We start from the raw sequence: 9,907 nt of genomic DNA, 5'->3' as shown, positions 1-9,907 counted from the left end.
TGATAGCCACCACTTACACAGAGTTGGCCATTCAAAGTGCTTTACACATATTATCTCATTTGCTCCTCACATCAGCCCTTACAGTTAGACACTATTAACATTTCTGTTTCACAGATGAGGAAATGGAGGCACAAACTGACCAAGTGGCATGCTCAAGGTCACACAGCTAAGTGAACAGTGGCCAAGATTCCAACCCACATATCAGAGACTCTTCTGAGTAGTTAATGACAGCTAAGACCCCGCTCCTCAGAAAAATGCACATATGACTTGTGATTTTAGACAGTTTCAGGGTTTCCTCTGAAGAAGTTCCTCTATGGTAGGCCAAGCACTTTCTATAACAGGGGTGGAAACCCAGGTGCCCTCGTGAACAAGGCGGAGAATGTTGATGAGTGAAGGGGCTGACTGGGAGGAAGGACAGCAGGCCTGGAGAGTGCTTTTTCTTCCCAAAAAGCATTCTGATGAAAACAAACAAGCACAGCAAATCCCCTGTACTGGACCAAGAAAATTCCCTTGCGGGTTGAACTCAATCACAGTGCAATTGTTTGTAACTTCTGCTAGAATGCAACACGGCCCCTTAATTGCTGTCAACCCTCAGTAGGTATGTCTGGTGCTTCTAATATTTGAGAAAAGGTGTGTTGAAGTCTCTCCCAGCTCAGGGTGGATCTGCACCTGATTCCAGCCAGACTCTCCCCTTACAGATCTAGAGCTATTGCTCACTTGTCTCCCGTCACCCCTTCAGGTCCCCAGGGCCCCAGACACCCTTCCTTAGGCTTCTGATGGGATAGGGATGTTTCAAAGGTGTCGTTGTTCAGGTTACATGAGGCAAATAATATCACTCCTGCGGACAGTCTTGGAGTTGGAGAGAGGACAGGTGGCTCTCAGAGTCTCTGGATTTAGGCAGTGGCAGTTCCTGGCTCCCACGTGGTTCCAGGACACTGGAAGATGGCCCACTGTGGCTGAGCAATGCCTAATTTCTGTCTTCCTGGCCTTTTCAGCCCAGCCATCTCCTTTCTGATCCCCTAATCTCCCTGCTGTCTTCATTCTTCCCCACACTCACCCTCAGGAAATTAGAAATATTTTTCTAGTCCTGGGAAAGCTGCCCTCTCTCAAAACTGCCATTATTTTTTCTCAGTGGCACTTGCTCCATTTTGTTATTACTGCCTCAAAGCCCCTAGCATAATTTCCTTAATAGGTTTAGGCTTTTGGAAACACAAAAGCTAGACACCATTTCTGCTTTCCACTTGGTAATGTTCCTCCTCTGAAGCAATGAATCACAGGGATCACCTGCTTGAATGGAAGGAAGTGGGGGAGAAAGAGAAGGATGGAAATATTGGGAGAAAAAAGTTACTAATATTAAAAAATATTATCCCACCACATATAATCCACCTTAAGACCCCTTCATACTCTTTTTCTTTTAAAGCGGAAAATAGCTTTTATTATTTTTTGGCAAATTATAATCACATATAATGATGGGGTACACAGGGATATTATAATATATGCATACAGTATAGAATGATGGAATTAAGCTAATTAACATACCCCTCCCCTTAAGTACCTGTCATTTATTTCTCCTAACTGAAACTTTGTACCCAAGACCTCTTTACACTCTTGACAACACCTAAGAACTTGCATTTATGGATTATATATATGTTGATGTTTACTATTTTAAAAAATAAGATGAATAAATGTTTAAAGTATTTATTAATTCATTTATAAGCAATGAACCCATTACATGTTATCAGAAATCACTTGTTTCATTTAAAAAAAAAACTATTTTTTCCAAAACAAACAAACAAACAGGATTCAGTGAAAAGAATGGCATCATTTGTGTTTCTGTAAACCTTTTCAATGTCTGGCATGAGAGAAGGAAGTTGGATTTTCATATCGGCTTCTGTATTCAATGTGTTATGATATCACATGTCATGTAGCCTCTGGAAAACTCCCCTCTATAGTCATGCGCGAACAAGAATGGAAGAGAAAAAACATCTTAGTATTTGATGAAAATATCTTTACCTGGAGGACGCTTAAAAGGACTACACTTTGAGAACTGCTGTTTTAAATCATGAAGTACAATCAAAAAGTCGTGCTAGTCCGAGGAGGAAGCATACAGAGTCATCACCTAAGGGAGGCAGTACATACAGTGGTTAAGGGCACTGATTTTAGAGGCTGACACTTCTAGGTTTGAAGTGGCCTTCCTGCAGAGTGGCCTTGGGAAGGTTACTGAACTTTTCTAAACTTCAGATCTCCTGCCTACAAATAGACATGAGTACCTACCTTACTGAGTTGTTGAAAGATAATGAAGTATTTTCAAAACTTCTTTAGTCATAATTTTTGCCAAGTCTATGTATGACCTATACTATTATCCTTCTTATATTTTTATGTGGCTCACTTTTTAAACTTAAATAAATGTTTTTAAAGGAAATTTTATATCCCTATTATAAATGCAAAACTACTTGCTATAGATTGAAGACGCAATGAAAATAGAAAAGATCTTGTTGCCTGAGAAAGTGTTAAGCTGAAGGCCTGCTCTCCTTTTGTAACAAAGGGAAGTCAGTCACTGTCAGTAGGTCATTCAAGACCTGCACCAAAGGAAGACTCTCTACCAGATGTGTTCAGGGGTCAGAGACTTAAAGAAGGAATAGCTTTCTCACTATGTGATGCGATTTGATTTCTGCCTTGCCCATGCACCACTAAACCACCATCCCTACTACTTGTAACTATTTCCTGTGTCACCTCACACTTAAGAGACTGAGGTCATGCATGTAAATCCCTTAGCTCAATGCCTGGCTATTGTAAGGACTCTGCAATGTAGCTTTTGTTACCTTTTCTAATTCTTCCTTTTCTTTTCCCATAACCTCACCTAAGCCCATAGTTATTTGGTCGAGGATGATGACTACAATGTATGTCTTCTGTCCCCTTGGGTAAAAGCATGGACTTTGGAACTTTTCTCATTAGTAATATGGTGATACAACAGCAGCTAATTCATAAGGTAATAAGTAAATGAGTTAATACCCATAAAGCACTCAGAACAGTGCCTGGCATATAATCAAAACTCCATATGTATTAGCTAATGGTGTCCTTTCTTTTTCACCATGCTAGGTCTAACAGTAGTCATTAGCAAGTATTTTACTATAGAAAAGTTTTTCTCAAACTATCTGAGGTGAAGGAACAGTTTTTTCTCCCCAATCAATATTGACCAATACTTTTTAATAAAAATAGAACAAAAATAAACTCATAGGGAAAAAAAGAGAAAATATAAAGTACAAGGTCACTTTTTTATTATTAGATTCAATGGACATGTATTTCAATAAGCATAATCAGAGGAAAAAAGAAGAAAAAATAAATTACAAAAATGTTTATGTTTTTCATTGAAAACCTGTATATAGGCAATTAATAGTCTTGCTTCACTACTTTTTTGTTGTTCCACATTTGTGACAAAACAAAAAGTTATGAAGGAAACAGCAATTCTCCAATTCTCCATATGAAACGCTGATAAACAAGCATCTTATATGTTACTATTTAACGTTTTCCAAGTGACAAGTGAGCTTGCTTTTTGCTTGTTAATTTATCTAATCTAGGTTGGGTAGATGACAGTACTACTAACAGGGGATCATATGTATCTAAACAGCTGCTATGTTTGTTTTAATAACATTCCTAGTAGAGAAGTCTCACAGAGGAAGGTTGAGGAGAAAGGCAAAAGCAAATGTAAAGCAATTTCTGTAAACTCCTATTCATTTTTAACTTTTATTTAAAATGAAGCACATGATATTGTATATCCAAGATTCATTTTCAGTCTTTATCAGTAGCCAGTTCCAAAATTGATCCTTTAAGTTACAGGTAAATTTAAATTATCTTTGATAAACAAATGAACAAGATGAATTCTGGATTTTATACACTTTAGGGTCACAGTTGACATATTAACCCTAAAATACCGTGTGTCATTCCACTGCTAGTATGCCGTTCATGTCACATGTGACTCTCCCATTCTAGTTCAACACTTGAACTATACCTGTTTGATGAGACTGGTCTTCTGGTGATGCCCTCGAATATTTGACTGTCAGATTGCCACCAAAGTTTCTAAACTGTCATTGTTGACTTATCTTGTTGTGTACACATCTTCTTGCAGTTGAACAAACTCACAGACCACACTTTGAGTAGCACTTTGAGAACACAGTACTGGAATGATGAATTGTACAATTTTAGGAGAAATATTCTTGGATGAAAGATTGATACTTCAATTTTTGATCAAGATCATTTCCACTTCTGAAGAAAGTAGCCATCTCCAATTAAACACTTGCATCTTGAGTGCTAAAGAAATTTTTGCCTGACGTATGTAACCTGCAATTCTGTATCCCCCATAACAATAAGATGAAATAAAAAAAAAAAAAGAAAGAAATTTTTGCCTGAAGGGCATGTTACAAGGTTTACAGAGGAAAAAAAAAAACTGGGGCAGAATTAGTCCTTTCCTTTCCATCTGCAAGCCAAAGTCTTCCGTTCATACCCACAGACTTGTGTGGCAGCTGTTTGCACTCACCTGTGAGGTCCATGAGATCTGGGCCCATGTAGTGTTTATTTCTAACGGGAGTGCGTATCACAGAGATGAACATGTAGCAAACACTCAATAAATGCTTTTAAGTGAGTGGATTCCAAAAAGCTGACTTTCTTATATCTTTGTTGGAGGACTGAGGGATAGTTACTAGGGAATGAAGGAATGGTTTAGCAGTATGGGAGATGCGTGCGTCTTTTCTTTTTCTTGTTACTTCTTTCCTGAGATATGATCTCTTGAAAAGCAAACACAACAGTCAGATGTATTGTCTCCATTGAAAGCCATTCTGAACTCCATCCACACTTTTGCAGAGCAGAAGGACTTTTAGATACAGAAATTTTCATTGATCCAGGTGAGAGCATTTTTTAGAGTGCCTAGACCATTTTTTAAAATTCTACTTTCTCTCTATCACAGGGGTCCAAGTCTTTGTTATCTTAGTATTGCTGTGCCCTCATACAGGGCTTGGCACATTCCTGAGGACCGTGGCATAATGTCATTAACACATCTGCTAGGGAAAAGCTAAGTGAACTAGAGCAGAGCTTCTCAAATTTAATGTGCATATGAATCACCTGGGGGATCCTGTTATAATGCAGATTTTGATTCAGTAGCTCCAGGTGTACTCCCAGGTGATGCCAATGCTTCTAGTCCATGGACCACATTTTGAGTAGCAAGGAAGCAAGAGAAATGAAAGGAACCTGAATTTCTGTCTATTAGCTGAAGTAAAAGATGTGGTTAATATGACTTAGGGATGATTTTTAGTGATCTGTAGGTGAGTGCTAGCTTTTTTACAGAAAAGATGAAAAAACATTATTTAGGAAAAGAAAATAAGTCATGTGGCCACATGTCATTCTACAGTGCTCTCTGGAAATTCACAGTTGTTTAGAATAGAAATGTGATTCCTCAACAATCATCTTTTAAAGGTTGGTACTAAAGTATCAGGTTCCATGGAGAAACAAAACACAGTGAAGCAATCCTAGGAGACATTCTTTTGCATCTTCTGGAACATATGTTGAAACTCTCCTTAAAAACATTTTTTTTATTGACTACTTCTACTTATTTCTATTATGATGCTTTATAAAATTTAAATTAATCTATCTCTTTCCTTCTGGGTTTCCTTGCTGCCAAAGTTAACAATGTGGAACACACCTTTGGGGTCTCATAAACTTGCTTAAAGTCCCAACTCTGACTCATTTTAGACTGTGTGACCTTATGCTTGAGCCACAAGTTCAACAGTAAAATGGAATTAACACTACTACCTTGTAGGATTTTTAGTAGGATGAATTGAGAATGCACCTGGGCCATGGTGGGATCTTTGTAAGTAACAACTTTTATTGTCAACCTAGACTAACTCACCTATCTAAGTGGGATTAAAGTGAGGCACACTCTGTAATCCAACTGCACCAATTGAGAACCTAAATGTTCTGAGTAACCTCTTTTTTACTCTCCTAGCATTATATGTATACATATCTCCCCCATTAAACTCTAAACTTCTTTAAGGGGAAACAGTGTCTTTTTCGTCTTGCTAGCCTCCATGTTGCCAAACACAGTATCTTAGACACAGGACACTCTCAGCACTTGGTTGTTTAAACAAGGAACACTACCCTAAGAGTTTAAAATAATTTTTGTGTACAGCCCAAGCTCATCTTTCCTGTCACTTTTCACACTCCAAAATAAGCTCCTAACATACCAGTTTAATTAAACTGATCACTATCCTCTTCTCTTGTAACCTAAAAGGCAGAGTGGATATTAGAGGTTAGAAATCAGGCCATAATCCTGACATTCATTACTCCTGTACCGCTTGCTTGTCAGAGAACATTCAAATTGGGCTGGTTGATTTTCTTTTCAATGAATAACCATGGCCTTTGTTTCAGAAGGGTTGTGAATTTTGGATTGACAATTGTAAATGACCAAAACAATAAAAAACTAAGCTCCAGTTGGAATTGGAATAACAGAGAATGGTTGGGAATACCAGTTTGAGTCCGAACCTTCACCCTTCTTTAGGAAGACATCTAAGAAGCTTTTCAAACCAAATAGGAGATAATAAGAAACCACCCTAGAAATTCAATCCAGTCAGAGGTAAGAGTTAAGCTTACTATTCAGGCATAAGACAAAACTGAGTAAAGGCTGTCGGCTGCATGCTACTTGGAAGACTGTGTGTGTATGTGTGTATGTGTTGCGCACAGTTGGCTCAGCAACTGAACCTCAGCAGTTGTAATTGGCCTCTGGGCAGTCTAATGGACAAGAAGGTACTTTTGAGATTCTTTCACTACCCCAGGCTTGGGGGGATTTTGGAGTTTGCCTTAGCATGGTAGTATTAATAATAGACATTGCTTCTTAAGGGTTTACTATGCCCCAAGCAGTATTGTGAGATGTATCAGCTTTTAGTTTTCAGATGGATGGTAACTGGGATGTTTTTCTCCAAGAAAATAAAATATGTTTTATTTTTCTAAATGTTTATAAGTCGGACTTCTGTAAAAGAATCTTTGGGGGGGTGGGGGGAGAGGGACATATACCTACATGATGGGTGCAACGCGCACTACTTGGGGAACGGACACGCCTGGAGCTCTGACTTGGGGGGAAAGGCGGTACATGGGCAACGTATGTAACCTGCAATTCTGTATCCCCCATAACAATAAGATGAAATAAAAAAAAAAAAGAATCTTCGGACAAACATGTAAAGTAGAAAGTCAGCTTCTTTGAAGATGGGAACCATGTCTTGTTTCCACAGAAGCACTCCATAATGCACTGCTCAGGCCACAAAGAATAACTAATTGTGGACACAAGTTTCAGGTGAAATCTAGCAGTTTCTTGGGCACCCCCTAAAGCCCTAACTTTAACACAGGCCCCAAGGGCTGCAAGGGACCAATAATTGGTCCCCAGGTGATACTTGTTATCAGTGGGTAGGGTTGGAGAAGTTTCTCCTGGGGGAAGAGTTGGGATTCTTTCTTTTCCTTCACACCATACACCTGCCTGACCCCTATAATGATGGGCTTGCAGAGGAAGCCAGAAATACTGGGAAAGTGCAGGCATTATCTCACTCTCTCAAAAAGCCTCACCAGAGGTTTGTGGTGGCATCATGGAAGTACCGGACAAAAGGCACAAGAGAAAACGGGAGCCTGACACAGGCAGTGACACCAGCTCTGAGTCAGGCTTGGACTTAAGCAAGACAACGGAACTGACACTTGATGTAGAAGGTGTGAAGGAATTCTAAAACTAGGTGACTAGGAGGGGCTAGGGTTAATCCTCAGGAGCTGACGTGCCCCAACAATGAGGAGATAGTGTGTTAAGATTTTCATTATGCATCAAATGTTTACTGTTTAATTTATACCTGGCACTCTGTGGTGAATAGAACACACATGGCTCAAAGTACTTCATGTAGATTAACTTTCCAAATGACTGAAACTTTTAATTTGCTTAATCTTTTTTCTTTTTTTTTGTTGAGACAGAGTCTCACTTTGTTGCCCAGGCTAGAGTGAGTGCCGTGGCGTCAGCTTAGCTCACAGCAACCTCAGACTCCTTGGCTTAAGCGATCCTACTGCCTCAGCCTCCCGAGTAGCTGGGACTACAGGCATGTGCCACTATGCCCGGCTAATTTTTTCTATATAGATTTTTAGTTGTCCATATAATGTCTTTCTATTTTTAGTAGAGACGGGGTCTCGCTCTTGCTCAGGCTGGTCTTGAACTCCTGACCTCAAGCAATCCACCCGCCTCGGCCTCCCAGAGTGCTAGGATTACAGGCGTGAGCCACCGCACCTGGCCTAATTTGCTTAATCTTAAATACTATCAAAGGCATATTTTCTAATATCATATTTGTTACACACTTTTTGAACTGCATACTAAACATAGTTTGTGCTTTTCTTGAGGACTCAGGGTCATCAACTTGTGCTCCTTACTTAGGGTTGCCAGATAAAATACAGGACACCCAGTAAGATTTGAATTTCAGCTGAACACTTGCAGCATTTGTGACATACTAACAAATTATTCCTTGTTTACCTGAAATTCAAATTTAATTGGACATCTTATATTTTTATTTGGCAACCCTACCATTATTATATGGTGCTGAAATAATACAGTGATGCCTCAGCTGCAGTTGAGCTGTGGTGGCGCTAATGATCCTGACAGGTAGGTGTCTCAAGGTTGTTGTGCTTCCTGCATTCTGTATTTTTTACAGTCTCTTTCTTTGCTATCTAATGATTGTATTGCTTGTTGTAGCCCGTCCATGGCATCTTCAATTCCCTTTTCCCTTTCCTCCATGATTTTTCTAATTGGTTTTGGCAAGGAAATAAGATGCGCAAACACAAGTGAATTTTCTGTAAAGAGCGAGCAAATAGTTTCTGAGCAAGGGTACAGGTACGTGAGGATACATACTTAAGAAAAAACATGCAAATATTAAAATAAGGACTTCATAAAATCTTATTTAGACTGTCAAGAGACTATGCTGTGGTTTCTTTCAAAGTTCCCCAGGCAAAGTGATTCACAGCTTATTTCCTGGAGTGCATTGTTCTTTATACGGCACTGTACCATGAGAAATCAGCCTCTGAAGTAGACAAAATTAAAGATAGATGTAAGAGAATTTGCAGTTGTGTTTTCACACTTGAATAGGATTCTGGATGTTGTTCTTGGAAAGCTTTAGGAAGAGTCAGACAGATACTGATCTGGCTTGAGTAGTTCACAGGTAATCTTGTCTTGAGGTTGAGGACTGCACTAGGTAACCTTTTGAAATCACTGGCAGATATATGTCCTGATTACTCTGAAATCTAACCATCAACTCAAAATAACGACCATATCCAAAATGATGAAAACAAAGAAAAATTAGCCAGCATCCTATCTGTAATAGAAAATATTATGTATTTCAAATATGCTGCTTAGAAGAGGTTTAGCCAGCCTGCAATATCTTATACAGAAGGAATTACAGTGTCTGTTCTTCCCTAACTGCACTCATTTACACAATGATTAAACAATTTTTTTCTGCCCTAGGCGATGCTTGTTCTGAATATAGATTTGAAGTGGTTCCTGAATTAGAACTGCTGCTCCTAATGCTGAGCCTATGATTACTCAAACTCAGCACGAAAAGTCAGCAAACACCTCTCCACACCTTATATCTTTGCATTTATCTTTATTTGATGTCAGAAAAAATTGTTTAAAAATGATTTAAGGTGTGAAGAGGGTCTTTAGGCTCAGGATGATGAGATTTTGTGTTATTTAGCTATGTCTACTTTTATTAGCTTTAGTCAAAGAATGACTCATCAGAATTAGATCCTGGGGAATATTTTGAGAGGTGTTAGAAATATCTAATACCAAGCAAGACCAGCATATCAGTAAAACAGTTTTTCTTCAGAGGCTTTTGAGATTGTATAAATA

This window comes from Eulemur rufifrons, chromosome 15, assembly GCF_041146395.1.
Source record: "Eulemur rufifrons isolate Redbay chromosome 15, OSU_ERuf_1, whole genome shotgun sequence".
In the NCBI taxonomy this organism is placed as follows: domain Eukaryota; kingdom Metazoa; phylum Chordata; class Mammalia; order Primates; family Lemuridae; genus Eulemur; species Eulemur rufifrons.
Note: the sequence above shows the minus strand (reverse complement) of the source record.